This window comes from Meriones unguiculatus, chromosome 8 (assembly GCF_030254825.1).
Source record: "Meriones unguiculatus strain TT.TT164.6M chromosome 8, Bangor_MerUng_6.1, whole genome shotgun sequence".
NCBI lineage: Eukaryota > Metazoa > Chordata > Mammalia > Rodentia > Muridae > Meriones > Meriones unguiculatus.
In genome coordinates this window covers 43,264,597-43,284,916 of record NC_083356.1, presented here as the reverse complement: position 1 = coordinate 43,284,916, position 20,320 = coordinate 43,264,597, and the positions used below count along the sequence as shown (strand labels likewise).

Below are 20,320 nucleotides of genomic sequence, written 5' to 3'. Positions count from 1 at the left end.
AAATGGCACAGACGCCGTGCAAAGAATCAACACCAGGGGCTCAGTCCAGACATCTGCATGAACACTATAGTCAGGCACCTGGAAATCATTAGTGTTGAAAATTATATTTAAGAAGGATGTGTGTAGCACTGTTGTTGTCATCATTGTTGTTATCATTATTATTATTGTTCAAAAACAGGAAGAAAAGATGAACAAATACAACAAAAGCCACAAAATCTATTGACTCATTGGTTCATTCAATTATCTGTGTTCAGATTTTTTAAAACAATAGTCAGTTTACTATATTTTAGCCAATACCCCACAATGCAATAAGTATCCACCCAAAAAATAAAAATTCAAATAAGTTCTCCAGTATCATTTAAAAATAAATACTTTAAGTCACCTTGTTAATCATATATCCTTGTTCTTAATTTTGTGGAAAATAATAACTGGGAAATGTAGAAAATTTGACTACATCCAAGTCATAATCATTGAGTAGGGTAAAATTTAGAATATAAGATTCCTGTCTGCTACCGAGTTCATGCCAGACAGGAATTTTATATTCTTCTCTTTGATCACCTCCCCCTGCAAGGTGGTTTTACTAGTCCACAAAGAAAGAGGATCCAGACGGTCCTGATGAGACCTGATAGGCTAGGGTCAGATAGCAAGGGAGGCGACCTCCCCTATCAGTAGACTAGAGGAAGGGCATGGAGAGGGAAGAGGATAGGACTGGGAAGAGATGAGGGGAGATGATGTAGGAGGCTACAGCCAGGATACAAAGTGAATACATTGTAATAAACAATAAAAATAATGATAAATATTCTTGTCTGATGATCCAATTCATTTAAGATGTCAATGATTGCTGTTTTGATGCTAGTGACTGAGCCCAAGGTGATTAGCACCCTATGTACATATTTTATTGATGAACTGTACATCAGCCTTGTTTTTCATTTCATTTTCCAAGCAATTTTAAATTCATAAAAAAATTAGCAGACAATACAGATCCCCACATAATTTCTACACACACAGAGAGACAGTGAACTAGAAATACCCTGTTACAACGCGATAGACATTGGAAGCAAGAAAAGACATGGAACATGACAGGAGCCTACCACAGAGGGCTTCTGAAAGACTCTACTGATTGAGGTATCGACATAGAGGCTGAGACTCCTAGCCAAACTATGGGCAAAGTGCAGGGAATCTTGGAAAAAAGGGGGAGATAGAAAAACCTGTCCTAGAAAGGACAGGAGCTCCAAAAGGAGACCAACAGAGCCATAAAAACTGATCCCTGGGGGCCCTGAAAAGAATGTTACCCCATACAAGGACAACGCATGGAGAAGACATAAAACCCCAGCTCAGATGTAGTCTGTAGACTCAGTCTCCAAGTAAGGTCCCTAGTAAGGGGAGCAGGGACCTTCTCTGGCATGAATTTAGTGGCTGGCTCTCTGATCATCTCACCCTGGGAGTGCAGCCTTGCCAGTCTATAGAGGAAGACAATGCACACAGTCCTGATAACCCTGATAGGCTAGGGTCAGATAGAAGGGGGGGAGGACCTCCCATATAAGTGGACTATAGGAGGGGTATTGTGAAAGAAGAGGAAGAGGGGTGGGTTAGGAAGAGGGTCATGGCTGGGATACAAATTGAATAAATTGTAATAAATGATAATAATAATAATAAAGATAGAAGAAATGCCCTGTTATTAGCATCCCTACCAGGATATATATATATATATATATATATATATATATATATATATATATATATCAGCTATCAAAACCATATTGATACAACATTATCACTCAAAGTCTATAGTTTGGCAGTTTGGCATAATATAAGGTGTTCTTTATCCACTATTATAGTGTCATATAGAAAAAGAATATTTTTTTTTTACCCTAAAACTCTCCATGCTGTGTCTTTTCAACTATTCTACACTCCAAAACCCTGAAAACTATCTCATTGATTCTTTTACAGACTCCATAATTTCACATTTTTTAGAGTGACATATGATTGGATTCTTTATAGATTAACTTATTTTGCTTAGGAAAATGCATTTAAGGTTTTTCTCCCAGTGAACCATGGCATGCACACACACACACACACACACACACACACACACATACACGAGTATGGAGCCATCCACCAAAGTAAGATCAATTTACCAGGAACCACACCCGTGAATAAAACTGACTTCCTTTCAGGAAACTATCAGCTAGATTTTGAACTAGATTTGAGCTAGATTTTCAGCTAGGTTTTGGGGGCTGGTGAGCCTTTCCACCTCCAAGCCAAAGTGTTGACTGGATTAATTTTTTTCTTTTTTATTATTGTTTATTATTATTAGTTACATTAGTTATTAACTCTGTATCCCAGCTGTATCCCGCTCCCTTATTCTCTCCCAATCCCACCCTCCCTCCCTCAGCTTCTCCCTGCCTCTTTCCAAGTCCACTGATTGGGGAGGACCTCCACCCCTTTCGTCTGGCCCTGGTTTATCAGGTATCTTCAGGACTGGCTGCAAAGCCCTCCTCTGTGGCCTAGCAGGACTGCTCCTCCCTTAGGTGGTGGAGAGGTTAAAGAGCCTGTCATTGAGTTCCTGTCTGAGATAGTCCCTGTTTCCCTTACTATGGGAAACCAATTGGTTATTGAGCTACCACGAGCTTCGTCCGAGCAAAGGTTCTAGGTTATATCCATATATGGTCTTTGGTTGGAGAAACAGTTTCAGAAAAAAACCCTGTGCCCAGATATATTTGGTTCTTGTGGGGCTTCTATCCTTTCCATGTCATACTAACTCCCCTTCTGCCGAAGGTTTGGTTATGAGTCTTATTATCTGTTTTGAAACGCTGCTTGGTAGAGTCTTTCAGATGCCTTCTGCGGTAGACTCCTGTCATACGTCCAATGTACATCTCATTTGTCTTTCTAAGTGAGGATTGATCCTCTTACCCCATGTCTGCTTTCTTGTTTAACTTCTTTAGGTGTATAGACTTCATTATGGATTGATTTTATACAGGTCTTGTCAGACTACACATCTCCTGTGAGCTCATGAATGCAGGGGTCCTGTCATACTCAGGATATGCTGTTGTTTCGCTCTGGCTCTCTCTAGCCTATGCCTCTTAGAGTCCCTCTGCCCCCTTTTTTGTGATGCTTCCTTATCTGTGTAGAGAGAAAAAGGGACATAGACATCCCATCTGTGGGTGAGGAGTCCATAAACTCTTATTCTCTATGCTTTGGCCACTTGTGAGTTGTTGTTGTTGTTTGTTGTTTGTTTGTTTGTTTGTTTGTTTGTTTTTATTAACCACCTTCCACTGAACAAAGAAATCCAAGAAATTAAAAGGGGTCATTGGGGATGGGAGAGGTAGGGAGAAATATCTTATTTAATTATTTGCATGTTTCAGTACATTTTCTTGTCAACTAACTATGTCTTCAAATTCCTTAATTTAAAACTCTCATTTTTTTCAGAGATTTAATAAATTTATACATAGTATTTGACCATAATTTCTGAACAGGGAAACATTTGCTTTGTGGAACACAGAATCTAGTGATAATGCAACAATCCTAGGTGAACCAGAAATCCTGTATAGTTCAATGTACACAAGCACGAAGTCTACAAATATCTGAAAAGGACAGCAGTGGAGACATATAGTCTGAAATATTATGAAAATATATTTTCAAATAATAAGAATACAGGCAACAGAAAATCACAGGATTAAAGTCATGGAAAAAGTTAAAAGTTAAGAAGGAACTTGGCCTCAATTTATTGGAAAAGTGAGGAAAGATGCAAGTGTTTAGAATGTACTAATCCAGAGCCAGCCCACAAGAAACCCCGAGGCCAAGAAGAGAACTAGAAACTGTACTCTGATTTGAGCATCAAATGATTGGGACTTGGAATGGGGATGTTCCAATGGACTTTGGGTAAGAGAACACTTTGGTACTGTATGAAAAGCTGACACTATGTGAGAGCCAAGAGTGGAGCTGGGAGAACTTAGAGATGGCTGCTGGATTCTGGATGAGAGTATTCTGGATGTGAACTGAGACAAGGATGGTAGAAAAAGACATTAGGCCGAATGGTGGAAGGTGGAAGAGCTAAAATCACAAGGCTTGATGATGAATCCAATATAACTGTAAAGGAGAGCAGGGTCCGGGATGATTTTCAGGACTGCGAGTTAAAAAGATTTAAAAGGAGTACCGAAGTTGTAGAGTCACGGGAGCTGTTTGATACTTACTACCAACCTAAGAAGAAACGGGAAACGCAGGAAATGTAAAACAGGCCAGAGTAGACGCTGATTTTAAGGAGTCCTTTGAAAGTCTTGTAGCTAGTCATGATGGTGCATGTATGTAAGCTTAATTCTTGGGAAGTAAAAGAAGGAGACTCAGAAGTTTGAGAATATCCACATTCGCATAGGAAGTAAGAGGAAAACCTGAGACACATAGGTCGCTGTCCCAAATAAACAAACAACAAAAACTACAGTCTCGCGGGAATAGAATAACTTGACTGGCAATGTGCAGAGGACAAGAAAACGAAAGGAAACAACTCTTTGAGTTTAATTAGGCAGGAATGTTAGTAACTTCGAACCACGCTGTTCAGATATGCTGGCTTCTAATACCTCAATCATAAGTTGTTTACTTAAATCTATATACTATTGGGCATTTTGCTTTATCACCAAAGAAGACAAACGTTTGACTTGGTTACAACTAATTCAGAACCCATGATAACTAGAATCTTTGCAGTGCAAAGGTTTCCTTTTGCAGTGTGGAATATAATCAAATATTTTAAAAAGCTTTTTGAATATTTAAGTCTATTATATAAGTGTCATGAGCATAAAAATAATGATTGTTTATCAAAACATTTCAGGCTAGCTACTATCCTAAGTTTGTTTTTATATGTGTTAGTTTAAGTCCTTATCACATTTTTTTTTAACTTTGAGATGGCATATACTCATTTTACATAATAACAGATTATAAAGATGTCTTTATACATGTATCTCATGAACGTTGGTCATATTTGCCCATCCACAAACCCTCCCTTTTCTCTCCTTTTGTTACACTTTATTCCTCTACTTTCCCCTCTATTTACCTGTACAAAATCTTAGGATTCACAAATTAGTAAATCATATATATGGCTTTCTTCATCTTAGCACCAGGATATTTCACTATTACAATCTCCAAATGTGTTTGTTTTTCTATAGAGAGTATAGTTTCATTCTTCTTCATTCTTCTATATATAACTCCGTTATATGAATAGATCACTTTTTCTTTATCCATTCACCTGTTCTTTGATACATAAGACGATTCTATAAATCGCCTCTTGTAATTATGGCTAAATAAACATAGGTGTGCAAATATCTCTGTGGCCCACTGACTTCAGTCTTAGTATACACCTAGCTGGCTCATATAGTAGATGTAATTTTGGTTTCTTGAGGGACCTCCACACTAATTTCCGCGGTTGTTGAACTAATTTACATTCCAGTAGCTGTGCAGAAGATTCTATTTGCCCCAGAAACATTTGCAATATATTTGAATGGTGCTGTCTTAAATCACAGATAGAGAAACTGGGCAAACACAGAAATTAAGAAATCTCACTCAAGACAGCACAGCCACTGTGGATGGCAATTCTGGGATCCCACTTCCTTGAGATAAGCTATTTATTTATTTCTAATTCTCAAGATGTTTTAACCCTGTGCTTTCCCAGATAGGTTGAAAGTATAGGGTACAGATTTTAGAGCTGTCTGACTCTAAGATAATAAATGATTGACAATTAGCATTGTTACAAATAAAGAGAATTTTTTTCCCATAATAATATTATTCATTCATGCTCAATTGGGCAAAACTTTGGAGATATCAGAAAACGAGCATCAATTCACAATACATGGAAAAAGAAAATGAGTGGCTGTTTACTGGTCTAGATGTGTCGTGACCTGGGAGAATGGAGCAGAAAAATTAAGAGTAATAAAGTTTCACTCAATATTCAACTTAATCTAGAGCATCAGGCAGTTTATACTCTGAAGGTTAAGAAGAACCACATGAATAAAGTATACAGTCACATGGATATGCGACATAGAGCAAAAGGGTATTTTCCATAGATGCATAATTGAATAACAATAGTAAGTTATAATTAGTAATCTTAAGTAAACTCACTTCTATCTGCTACTACTAGGAGAAGCACAAGAACAATTCCGTGTTTTGAAGAAACTGAGGTGATATGACTCTTGTCTTGTTTTCTTAGAGTTTTCTCACAAGTGCTCAGATTCTCCTCACATGATTCCATTCTTGGACTGTGTTTGAAAAAATGATGATTAAATGAGTGAGATTTTATTGTGCTTTTATATTACTAAAAACTGAAAAGCATATGTATCTCAGTACTGTGGAGAATTTCTTATGGACTTCAGAATCTATTAACATTTATAGATTATAATTATATAATTATAATTACTTATAAACCTTATATACTTTCAAATCTTTAACGTAGTCAGATGACTTATAAGTAAAGCTTCTCTTATCAAGAGAAAGGATGAGGGAAGAGAGAAGAAAGGAAAAAGTGGAATATTTGTGAGAAGATTTGTGAGTGAGAGTCTTCATATAAATGCCTTCCTTATAAAATGACAATGCAGGGGCCGGAGAGGTGGCTCAAGGTTAAGAGCACTGGCTGTTCTTCCAAAGGACCTGAGTTCAATTCCCAGCAACCACATAATAGCTCACAACCATATACAATGAAATCTAGGGCCCTAGTCTGGCAAGCAAGGAGGTGTACAGACAGAATACTGTATACATAATAAACAAATACTGAAAAAATAAATAGAAGGATAACACAAATTCACTTTTAACTCACTGTAACATAATGTTTCTGAAGTAAACATAAAAAGTGACTAGTCCTTAGGAATGAACTCATCAGAATGGTTGTCTGGTCGGTGATTGTCTGAAGAAACAGCATGAGTGATAATTTTGGATCTTGATTGTTTTTTTAAGCATTGTATAGAACGAGATTCTTACTGCTATGAAATTTCAATTATAAATAGCTGTTTGGATCTTGGCACTTAGTGTATAATTTCTGCTCTTTCTTGGGCTCTGAAGATTCCTTGGATGTGAGAGGAACTATGCCTTTCCTCTACACTCAGCGTAGACGGATTCTCATTTACTTTCTATGCTAAACTCATATTCTGTTCACCGTGACAGGCACGGCACCTGTGTTCAATGCCAGCATAAAAAGGGGGGTTTTGTTTGGCTGGGTAATAATAACATATTCAAAATCCCTCATAACAAATACCGTGTGAGTCAGCCATTCCACTTCTTCCCAATCCTATTTTCTGAGAAGTGTACTTTGGCTGAAATGCTATGAACAAGGAGATCTATGTTTGCGGCAACCTGCTCTGAATGGACCCCATTCTTACAGAAAGTCTTTTATTATACCAAAGGAAAAGAAAAGAGCCTGATATGTTAGGGAGAGTAATTCATAGAGAAAGATGTGCTGACAAGTCTGAACGAATAGTTTTCCTCCTCTAGAGCCCAGCTCTCCTTGGCCCCCAGGCTCGGGGAACTTACTCACCCACCAGAATCCCACAACAGCAGTCACGTCCAACTGAGTGCTGGAAGTGATTAAGGAAGAGACCTCCTTCCTGAAAAAGCAGTCTTTCAACTAGCTACATGGGGTATTTTTTTTTTTTTTAACTAAGGGGGTAGAATGAGATGCAGTTTTCAAACTCCAGGTTTTAATAAGTCCCGATTTCTCCATCTACAATGGCCTCCTGTGTTTGGACCATGATGAGCCTAGTGGAGCCACCACACTGGAACATTTATGAGCTATTCAAGGGTGGCCTAAAAGCACAGACCCAGTATAGACCTTTTAAAGTGTTGTTTATTCTGACAACAAAGAAGAAGAATCGGGAATGCAACTGTAATTAGGTTTATTTCATTGCTGCATAAAATCATCCAAGTTCTAGATAGCTGATAAGTCCATAAGATACTTAACAAAATATTGTGATGGTTTTAATCTTTATTTTGGGGAGATAAGCAGGGGTCTTGATGAGTGAATGCAGCTGCCTTTTCATTTAAATCTTGTTGATTTCATTATCTGTGTTTTTTATTTTTGAGATTATAATATAGCTATATCATCTTCTAAATAAAATTTAAGAAATGAAAAAATTGCAGAGATGTGGAGTCCAGTCTTAAACAGTGCACTTACAACACAACTCCTGCACCTAAGGCTCAGGGATCATTGTGGAAAAGAGGCAGAAAGACCATAAGAAGCAGAGAAGCTGAGAGTTTCCTGAGAGACGTGTCCCCTGGAATTGTCAGGAGCTACACTCATGAAGTCTCATCAGCATGGCTGTCTAAACATTACCTGAACAAAAACTACACAGATAGAGATGTTAGCATGGGCAACAGAAATATCTTGAGAGGCTTCAACCCCAGACAGAGAACTACCGGGAACTAAGGAGTGCTGAGAGTGCGAGAAAAGGGAAGAACACATCCATTGATTATCCAATACCACATGGCAAGCCCTGAAAACACACACAATAACTTGTTTTGAATTGTATAAAGTTTTAGATATAAATCTGAATGCTTTAGGGTAGCAGAATTTTTTCTCTCCTGTTCCACACAGGCCCCATTTGACTTTGCATTGCATACAGCCCTACCATACTCATTTATGGTTTCATTATGAATCAGGTACTATTCTAGACACAGAGGGCACAATTAACAGAATGATATATATATATGCTCTCCCTTCTTGTGGTTTACCTTTCATTGTAAAGCAGAGAGAAACTGCAGATAAGACTCATGAATAAATATCATAGCAGACACTATAGATGTTGAAAATAAGAACAACAGGTGAAAATTACAGACAGATAGAAATTTAAGACAGAGTTGGTGAAAGGTTTACTGATCTATTGAACACTGACTTGCAAGAAGAAAGGGACACTGTGGATATGTATAGGAAGAATATGTTCTCCAAAAAGGGCACCTAAAGACAGAAAGGATAGGAAAAGTGGCACAGTGATGCTGGGTTGGAAAAAGAGGGAGGCCATATAATGCCATGTAGGAAAAGAAAGGAGGCCATGCAGTACCAGACAGAACGAGTAGAGAGCAGATGTGATGCCAAAGAAAGGGGAGACCAAATGATCCCAGATAAAAAGATGGGGGAGACCAGATAATGCCAGGTATAAAGAGGAAGGAGGCCTGATGATCTTAAATAGAAGGAGGAGTGAGAAGTAAGATAATGCCGAACAGGAAGAGGATGGAGGTCGTGTGATGCCGGGTAGGAGACAAAGAAAGGCACGTGATGCAAAACCAGGCATTCTATGCAACAGTCATTGGTGTTCACTCTGAAATAGATGAAAAGGGTTTCTTTAGAAAACCACGAACTCCCTTTTTGTGCTTTTAATAAATACACATAACATAGAAATTAAAACATTCATGTCATGACTGTGACCACCTTCAGTCTCAAGAAACTTCAAAAATTCAAAACCATTAAACATTAACACTCTTCCTCTCCCTCCCAGCTTCTGGAGTCCACTGTTTTACTATCAATTTGGGGGAGATGACTACACGGGGTATTCTAGATGTTGAAAGCCACTCAATGTTTGTCCGGTTTTAACTGGTACATTTAACTCACTGCATCTCAAGTTACCCCCATGTTGGAACATATCCTGAAATTCCTTCCTATGTAAGGCTCAGTGACATCTCATTTTATGTATATGTCACATGCTGTTTGTCCATTCACTCAGATCATTTCCACTTTTTGGCTAATGTTAACATGAGTGTATGTTCGATTATTTGTTTCTACAATTTTTAAGCATCCCAGTACTGTGAATGATTCTTAGTCACACCTGACATTCTAATTCCTTTCCTCCTTTCTTGACAATATATTGGTGTACTTTCCTCACTGATTTCCATTTTCTCACCTTGTCCTCCACCAACCAGTAGTGTCACCAGGCATATTTTCATGGGTGCTGGTGCCACTGGTGTGTGCTGCTTTCAATAATGGAAACCCACTATGTCTAATAATTCTAAGTCTGTTATTTTCTACAATGAAAATTTATTTTTACCAGTCATAGCTTTTATACTGTTAATAAGAACTGACACACATTTGTAACTATTTTTTAAGTTTTTTAATATTAATTATAGTTTATTCACTATGTATCCCAGCTGTAGCCGTCTCCCTCATACCCTGCCAATCCCACCCTTCCTCTCTCATCTCCTCCCATGCCTGTCTCCAAGTCCACTGATGGTGGAGGTCCTCCTCCCCTTCCATCTGACGCTAGCCTATCAGGTTTCATCAGGACTGGCTGCATTGTCTTCCTCTGTGGCATTTGTAACTATTGATTAGTCTGTACACAGACACCTCATAGTCTCTGTATACTTCTTCAGTTAGATCCACAGAAAAATCAAGTTAAGTCTGGCTTCATTTGTTCATTGAAATTACTGTATTTATCACCAAAAAAAAAAATCTTATTTTAAAACATCATGCCATGTAAACTTAGTGACAATTTGCTAACTAATTTAATGGGCAAAATATTCAGCAATAGCAATTTTTATAATATTCTATCATTAACCTGTTATTTTTTCAGCTTCCTGTTAAAGGTGTATGATGGAACTATTTATCAACCATTAGTATACCATTAGTTTGCACTGAAGGGATCATAGTTTCTTTTTATTGAAAATAATTTTCACACAGTATATTCTGACCAATGTCTCTTCCCTTATCTCCTCCGAGATCCTTCATACCTCATTTCGTCATCCATCCAAATCCATGTGTTCTCTTTTCTCTCTTTCTCTTTTTGTCTTTTGTGTGTGTGTCCCTCTCTTCTTAAAAAATAAACAGTCAATTTAAAAGAAAAACACAATAATTACAGATACACACACACACACACAAAAAAAAAAACACATATAAATGAGACATGAAGGGAATGGTTTGACGAAGACATCCCATTTAGGTCTGAGAGTTCTGAAGTCCCTCAACTCTGTATGGTGTCCAGATGTGTGTCCCAGTATTCAGTATTGGTTCCCGTTTGCCTAAGGAAGAAGTTTCTCTAACAATGGCTGAGCAGGACACTGATCTATGGGTATAGCAAAATGTTAGGAATCATTTTATTTCTGTGTTCCTTTAGCAGAGCATTAATATTCAGTTTAATCTTAAATCCATGGCCTATGTAGTCTCAGGCTTTTAGTAACCTGAGCAGTGTTAGGCATGGGTTTCAGCTCATGGAGTGGGCCTTAAATTCAATCAGATAGTGGTTGATTACTTCCACAATGCTTGTGCCATTAGTACACCAGGGTACCATGCAAGCAGGTCACTATTATAAACCACAGGGTTTATAGCTGGCTTGATAACTACCTTTTTCTTCTCACATCATTCAGAGAACCTTTCATGAACACTAGCAGGGATGAAGGCTTTAGTGAGATATTAGCCCTGTTCCTTTGTTTTCGATGACACATATCTCATTAAAGGGGCCATATTTTCATGGTGTGAAATGAAACACAGCGAAACACAACGAAATGGGAATGTGTCAATGGACTTCGAATTGTAATCATAAATGGAGCCTCACTGTCCAAGAGTAGTTATATAAAGAATAGGCTGGCATTTCTGCCCCACGGGTCCACCGGTGTCCAGTGACGAACGTCCGAGTTCTAACTGTGCACATGCACCCGGTGCTCGATGCAGCCCGCCACGGTAACATGTTGTACTTACAGATGAAACTGCTGCGCAAGATCGAGAAGCTGTCGCAATGGAACCTGCAAGAAGCTTCAGACACGAGCCTATCACAACCTCGAAATGGAGATGTGCCTGAAGAAACAGGAAAAGTTGGAAAAGTTAAAAAAAAAAAAAAGCCCTGAAGCATTCTGTGAACGTGGGCTCAGCAGAAGCATGAGGAGGCATGCCTGAAGAGGCAGTGGAAAATGCAAAGGTTAAAAGATTATCCCCAAAACTTACCACTAACCAATAGAGAAGCAGCAGCAGAGGCAGCTCCTGATTCAGAGCCAAAGAAGAAGAGGAGGAGGAAGAAGAAGAAGAAGTAAAAGAAGAAGAAAAGAAGAAAAGGAAGAAGTGGAAGAAGAAGAGGAAGAAAAAGAAGAAGAGGAAGAAGAAAATGCAGTCCTGGGCCTGACACCAAAAAAAGCAAAAACAGAAGAAAACATGAGGAAACAGAAGATGGTGTGGAGAAGCCGAATGACAGTGACATGCCCAGTCTGCCCCTAGAACTGACAGGTGGTTTTGAGGACACTTCATTTGCTTCCTTGTCTAATCTTGTTCGTGAAAACACTCGGAAGGCTATAGAAGAAATAGGCTTCAAACACATGACAGAGATCCAGCATAAAATTATCAGGCCACTTCTGGAAGGCAGGGATCTTCTGGCAGCTAAAAAAAAAAAAACAGGTAGTGGCAAGACCCTCGCTTCCCTTATTCCTGTGATCGAGATTGGCAAGCTGAAGTTCATGCCCAGGAATGGAACAGGAGTCCTGATTCTTTCTCCTACCAGAGAACTGGCCGTGCAGACCTTTGGTGTTCTTAAGGAATAGATGACATACCGCATTCATTCATGCAGGCTGATCATGGTTGCAGTAACAGGTATGCTGAAGCCCAGAAGCTCATCAATGGGATCAACATAATTATGGCCACTCCAGACCAGCTTCTAGACCACATACAGAATACTCCAGGGTTTATGTACAAGAACCTACAGTGTCGGTTATTGATGAGGTTGACCATATCTTGGATGTTGAGTTTGAAGAAGAATTAAGGTAAATTATTAAACTTTTGCCAGCACGCAGGCAAACCATGCTTTTTTCTGCCACACAAACTCAAAAAGTTGAAGACTTGGCAAAAAAAAAAAAAAAAAAGCAAAAAGGACATTTGCTCAACCATGTTTGTAGCAGCTTTATTTGTAATAGCCAGAAGCTGGAAACAACCCAGATGCCCCTCAACTGAAGAATGGATGCAGAAATTGTGGTACATCTACACAATGGAATATTACTCAGCAATGAAAAATAAGGAAATCATGAAATTTGCAGGTAAATGGTGGGATCTGGAAAGGATCATCCTGAGTGAGTTGTCCCAGAAGCAAAAAGACACACATGGTATATACTCACTCATATAGACATACAACATAGGACAAACCCACTAAAACCTGTGCATCTAAAGAAACTAAGCAAGAGAGAGGACCCTAACTAAAATGTCCAATCCCCATCCAGAAAGGCAAAGAGGATGGACATCAGAAGAAGAAGAAAACAGGAAACAACCTAGGAACCTACCACAGAGGGCCTCTGAAAGCCTCTGCCCTTCAGACTATCAAAGCAGATGCTGAGCCGGATGGGCAACTGTTGGGCAGGTGAATGGAATTTTAGGTAAGAACTGGGAAATAGTAAGAGCTGGAGAGGACAGGGTCTCCACAAGGAGAGCAACAGAACAAGAAAATTTGAACATAGGGAACTTCCCAGAGACTCATACTCCAACCAAGGACTATTCATGGAGATAACCTAGAACCCCTGCACAGATGTAGCCCAGGGCAGTTCAGAGTCCAATTGGGTTACATAGTAATGTGAAGAGGGACTGCCTCTGACATAATCTGATTGGCCTGCTCTTTGATCACCTCCCTCTGGGGGGGGAACAGCCTTACCAGGCCACAGTAGAGGACAATACAGCCACTTTTGATGTGAACTGACAGACTAAGATCAGAAAGGAGAGGAGAACCTCCCCTATTAGTGGACTTGGGGAGTGGCATGCAAGCAGAGGGAGGAGGGAGGGTGGGATTGGGAGGAGAGGAGGGAGGGGCTTATGGGGGGATGCAGAATGAATAAAGTGTAATTGATGAAAAATTTAAGAAAAAAGGGAAAAAAATAATTTAAGAACCTTAAATGACTTTCAAAATTGGAGGAAAACATGGAGTTAGTCAATTGGCATGGAGCACGTCTCGCCCCTGGGGGCAATGGTCTCCTGAACCTATTCAGACCTCGGACACCACCACTGCTAGTTCTAGAACTGACGCAGGATGTTCCAACGAGGGGTTAAGGCTTCTCATAATATTTCCTATAAGCCCACACCTGTTTGTCTATATCCCCCATTTTTATTCATTATTAGCCAGATAGAGCCAAGTAATTGTGGTAATGATACTTGCTTTTTTGCCCAATGCTGGAATGCTAGTAAATTTAGGTATGCCCTGGTTACTCGCATGCCTCACTGGGTGCCTGTGCCCATTGATGCCCCTCACGCTATGACTCTCTTCAGACAGAAAAGGGACCTTGGAACTACAGCCACCATTGTTACTACCATCTCATTGACAGCTGTTGGAGCTACCACCAGGGCATTAGCCATGAGTCATACTGGGCAGACTGCTCAGACCCTGAATAATCATTTAGCCAATGTAGCTCATGCCTTAGTTGTACATAAAGGAATTAATGCTCAACTAAAAGGAAGCTTGATGGTGTTCAATCAGAGGATTGACCTCTTGCAGGAGCAAATTGATACCATATGGCAAATCGCTCAACCTGGCTGTCAATAAAAGTATGCTGGACTTTGTGTCACTAGCATACAACATGAGAATTTTTCCTGTGCTGCAAATCTGTCTAAACAATTGTCAAGCTATATTTTAGGTAATTGGACTGGAGAATTCGATACTACGATGGAGCAGCTGAGAGTGGCCATTGTCACAGTAAATTCTACCAGAGTGGATGCAGGACTAGCCACAGGATTATCAACATGGATTGCTGCAGCCATGAATCATCTGAAGGAATGGGCGGGCATGGGAGTGTTAGCAGGCCTTCTGGTGTTGGTCTCCTTGGTTTGCCTGTGGTATATATGCAAGATTAGAGTCTCACAACAGTGTGATGCAACCATGATCATTCAGGCCTTTACAGCCATTGAAGCAGGACATTCTCCCCAAGCATGGTTGGATACCATAAAAAGCTAAAATGATACGCTCAGGATGCGAGGCTAAGCACTGCATTCAGGGTCAGCCGCTTTGGACCCAGAGAAGAGCATGTCTGATTGCATGCGGGTTGATGCCCCAGGTCCCGCCTCTGAGAAAAAGGTATCGGACGGGTCTGATGCTCTTTGGGTGGATGACACCTAAATGAACATCTGTACAAAGTCCCAATTTATTTCTAATATCAGAGATCAGACCTCTACTCTTGCCTGATGTGTCTAAAACAAAAAGGGGGAACTGTAGAGAGCTGCGGAATGCTATGCCTTAAAGATGGAGCTGGTTTCCGCCTTCCACCTTCCCGATGGTGAGTGCTCTCTGTCACGAACAACTCCACATTTGGCTAAGGCCGAGGATCTGGCTTGCTTCCATGTAGGTGGACCTATCTGCATTGCCCCCGTGGCACGCCTGGGTTGGCTACCCAGAGGCTATTTAAGCTGTGGGCTGGCTTTCCCCGGGGTCCGAGGATTGTTCAATGTTCCTGAATAAACTGCATTGAAAAAAAAAAAAAGCCATTGTATGTGGGTACTGATGATGATAAAGAGATCGCCACAGTGGACGGTCTTGAGCAGGGGTTTGTTGTTTGTCCCTCTGAGAAGAGGTTCCTTTTGCTCTTCACATATCTTAAGAACTGGAAGAAGAAAATGATGGTCTTTTCATTGTGTGTGTCCGTGAAATACCACTATGAGCTACTGAACTACGCTGACCTGCCTGTCTTGACCATGAGTGGAAAGCAAAAGCAAAAAAAAAAAAAAAACACGTTCCTCCAATTCTGCAACACAGATTGCAGAATGCTGCTGTGCACCGATGTGGCAGCCAGAGGCTGAACATCGCTGAAGAGGACTGGATTGTTCACTATGAGCCTCTTGATGACCCTAAGGAATACATTTATCCTGTGGCTAGAACAGCCAGGGGCCTGAATGGAAGAGGACACGCCCAGCTCATCCTGCACCCTGAGGAATTGGGTTTCCTTCCTTACTTGAAGCAGTCCAAGGTTTCACTGAATCAGTTTGAATTTTCCAGTCTCAGCTAGAAAAGCTGATTGAAAAGAACTACTTCCTCCATAAGTCTGCCCAGGAACCACATAAGTCCTACATTCAAGCATATGACTCCCGCTCTCTCAAGTAGATCTTCAATGTGAACAACTTAAATTTGCCTCAGGTCACTCTGTCTTTTGGTTTTAAGGTCCCTCTGTCCATTGATCTGAAAGTGGGCAGCAATGATGGCAAGCTTAAAAAGAGAGGAGGTAGCGGTGGATTCAGGTACAAAAAAAAACAAGAAAGTGGAGAAGGCCAAGATCTTTAAACACATCAGCAAGAAACATCAGGCAGTTTTCTCGTTGAGAGAATGAACGACCTTCCATCTGGACTGACTTCCCTTAATTCCCCCTGTGTCTTTAAAAAAGAAACTTGTCTACCTTTAGGATCTTCTTGTCTTTACTGTGATACTATTTTATTTTTAAATATTTCCATAAAACAAATCATCTCATTGTTTAAAAAAAAAAAAAAAGAAATAGGCTATTTGGAGTTGATGACTTGTAAGACCTGTGCCAGAGATTTTAAGTGCAGAAGCTACATCAATGGATAATAGCTGTGTTAGTGGCAGTTTTTAAAATGAAATAGAAATACTGACAAAGTCCCTTATAGTCCCAGAACAAACTCTTCTATCTACCAGTTTGTTGGCCTATGCCTGCCATTTATAGCCATAGTCATTGTTCTGTCCTGTAGCCATAATCACCATTCTATCCTTTCTGGATCTGAATTCATATAGTGGCACCAAGTGCAGAAGAGTCTGAACAGGTCCAAACCAGATGATGTCCAGACACTGACAAAAGGAAATCTCTTATCTGTAATCAAGAAGCTACCTACAATTGACAATCACTTGGAAAAGAAAGCGTAGTTTTCTCCAATGGAGTTTCCCTGGGTATAAAAACTGCAATTAAGGACAGGTCTCATGTCTAGCAGTAGACAGCCAACTCAAAATAAACTCAATGGTATTTCTGAAGGTGTTTTGTCTCATAATGCTTTGTCTAGACATTTTTACCTAACTGGTCTTTTGCTTATATTATTATGCTCTCCAGTCTGTTGTTTGGAATGGGGAGGGGGTGCTCTCTCTTTCTCTCTTCCTCTCTCTCTCTCTCTCTCTCTCTCTCTGTGTGTGTGTGTGTGTGTGTGTGTGTGTATGCGTGCTCATGTTTTTTCTTTGTTTTGTTTTTCCTCTGTTTGTTTCATTCTATTTTGGTTTGTTTGTCTGCCTGTTTGTTTTATAAAGAGAGAGAGAGAGAAAGAAAGAAGACATGGTAGTTAGATGGAAAGGAAAATGGGGAAGATGTGGAAGGAAATAAAGAAGGGGAAACCATGACTATCATATATTTTAGAAACATATCTATTTTCAATTAGTAAAAAGAATAGTGGGTTCTCACTAGCCTCATTCTTACTTAATGGAGTCATGCAAAAATGAAAACAAATCCCAAAGGTCCAGGCTTGAGAAAATCTCACTAAAGCCAGATCAGAGCCAAAGAGTCCTGGCCATCTTCTCTGTTCTTACATCCTACCATGCAAGCAACTGGTTGTAACAAGAGGAAAGTTTCCCTTTTTACAGTTTTCTAAAGACTTGATTATACAAATTTGTATTTATTTAGTTAAGATAAATGCTTATTATATTATTTGTATGTATATGGGATAGACTGTTAAGACAAGGTAAGCCCAGCTTGACAGGCATTTAGAATTCATTTAAAGGTACAACTTGCTAAAATTCAAATAAATTAAAATGATAAATCATATATTTTATTTTATGAATAAGAAGCAATTATACTGAGCTCTGCCAATAAACTCTTATAATACCAAATGCCTATAAATATGTTATTTCCCTCAAAAATATAAAATGAAATGCAATTCCAAGGCATCTTAAGAAAAAAATAAAAGGTTGTTCTGGATGCAATAATGAAAATATATTGTCTCATGGAAAATATAGACTAAAGAATGGCATTGCTGCATCCCATAGCTTCAATGAAGGAACAGTCCCAGCAATGACGAAGAGTGATCATGTTATGCAGAGTTTTTGGGAGGTGCCATGCTTGGCATGGCAGAGGTTTTTAAACCTTGTAGCTTAATAAGCTGGACTTATAGAGCTGTTATTTGACAAAACATAAAACAAAACAAACAAAAATCTCGAAAAAGTAGAGATGTTTCTGATAGGTAAAGTGCAGAATACTGGTTAGCTACTTGGGTGAAAAAAATTAAGTAGACAACTTGATGCAGATGTTTAAAATGCAAACGTTATTTAACTGGAGACCAACTTTGAAAATATCATCAGCATGTAAAAAGTACATGGAGTTCTGAATCTGAATAAGATCATCTACAAAATAGGTGTTGAGAAATAAGAATGGTGACATTAGAACTCTCTTAGGGAGATGATGAAAGAACCACAAAGAACACTGAGCTCCTTTTAATGTAGCCAGAGGAATTGAAAATTTAGTTCACACAAAATTTTAGTTGCTGCCAGAGCTTCAAAGCAACCATAATGTACTTCAGCTGGTGGGTGAACAGGTATGTGATTGCGGTATGCCTAGACAATAGAATATTATTCAGAGATTTAAAAAATGGTGAGCTACCTTAAACGGTATGCAAAAGATCTGCAAATGATGCTTATTGTAAAGTTCATTTTTAAAATTTTTTATTATTATCATTTATTACAATTTATTCAATTTGTATCCCAGCTGTGTCCCCCTTCTTCATCTAAGCAGAGGCTGAGACTCATAGCCAAACTTTGGGCAGAGTGCAGGGAATTTTATGAAAGAAGGGGGATATATAAAGACCTGGAGAGGACAGGAGCTCCAAAAGGAAACCAACAGAGAAAAAAAACTGAACCCTGGGGCCACTGCATGGATTGTTACCCCAACCAAAGAGAATTCATGGGGAGGACCTAAAACCCTGGCTCAGATGTAGCCCATAGACTCAGTATCCAAGTGGATTCCCTAATAAGGGGAACAGAGACTTTCTCTGGCATGAACTCAGTGACAGGCTCTCTGATCACCTCCCCCTGGGTGGTGTAGCCTTGTCAGGCCATAAAGTTCATTCTTGATATATTGGGATAGGTATCATCATGGCTATAGCTTTAAAAAAAAATCACAAGTTTCTAGGAATTTAATGAGTCCTGTCCTCCAATTCCAAGTCCCCAGTTTTATCCCTTGTAGCAGACCACCTCCTAGGGCCTCTCCTTCCTCTCTGCTCCATTCCCAGAAGATTCCAAAGATCTCCTAAAGCCTTCCTCCATCTATCCCTTTGTCTCAGTCATCAATACCACAGGCACACTATGCCTGAAAATCCTCTGGCCAGTTCTGCCTGAAAATCTAGTGGATGATCTTCACTCTACTTTGTGTTCTCCACTTCAAATTCCAATTTCCCAAGCTCATCCCAGCCCAATAGCAGATAGCCTGCAGGGGCCTGTCTTCCCTTTCTTCTTCCATTCCGTAGGGGCTCTATAGATCTCCATGGCAGACTCATTTCACAGTCTTCTCAAACCTTCTAACCCATGCCAACTTTTTCATGTCAGCTCTTAACACCTATAAACACATTCTACCTGGTACCCTGTAGTCACGACTTGAAGGGAGTCAACAGTATTCTACATCAGATAACTCAGAGCTGCCACACTCAGCTAAGATCTAGAGAGGGTAAGAGAAACCAAAGAATAGAACACCCACCCATCAAAGACAAGACCAAACATAAACACCTAGAATTGCCATCATTCAAAACCCAGATGCAGAGACACCAGCATAAAAACACAGTAACAGTCAAAGCAAAAGGCATCCACCAAAGCCCAGAAACTCTACAGCACTAGACCCCGAAAAAGCATGGGCCAAAGCAAACATGGGCCAATACACAAGACAAGGGCTTCAAAATAGCTATTATGTATATATGTTCAAGGGTCTTAAAGTTGATGTCAATAAATGCATTAGTGAAATATATGAAAACACAAATAGTGAAAGAAATGGAAAAAATGAAACTGAGAACTGAAAGTGGAAATGGAGTCACTAAAGAAAACCCAAGCTGCCCAAAAGGGATATTCCAAGATGGTGGCAACCAGGGCATACTGAATCTGAGTGGCAGAAGTTCAGAGACTGCATTTATGCTGAGTAACCATTGACGGACTCCAAAACACTGACATCGGTGCATGGTTACAAGCTCCCCACACACAGTTTTACCTAGCACAGTCAAGTTCTCCCGGATCACTCTGGCTCTCCTGCCTAGATACAGAAGCCAGCACCCCATCCCCAATTCATAGGACCCGGGGGCCAAGCACAGCTCAGGGCTCACTGCACTGGCACTCACACTACCTTCTGCCTACCAGAACTCGAGGGCCTCAGGTCCAGAGGCGATTCATTCCATCAACCAGAACTGGGATCACTCCTGCTTACACAAGAGCAGTATCTGGATCACAGT

The 20,320-nt window shown here is 39.9% G+C and overlaps 1 pseudogene; it reads left to right on the top strand.

Moving 5' to 3' along the window:
- Positions 1–11,640: 11,640 nt before the first annotated feature.
- LOC110558373 (ATP-dependent RNA helicase DDX18-like) lies at positions 11,641–16,230 on the top strand (annotated as a pseudogene).
- The last annotated feature ends 4,090 nt before the right edge of the window (positions 16,231–20,320 follow it).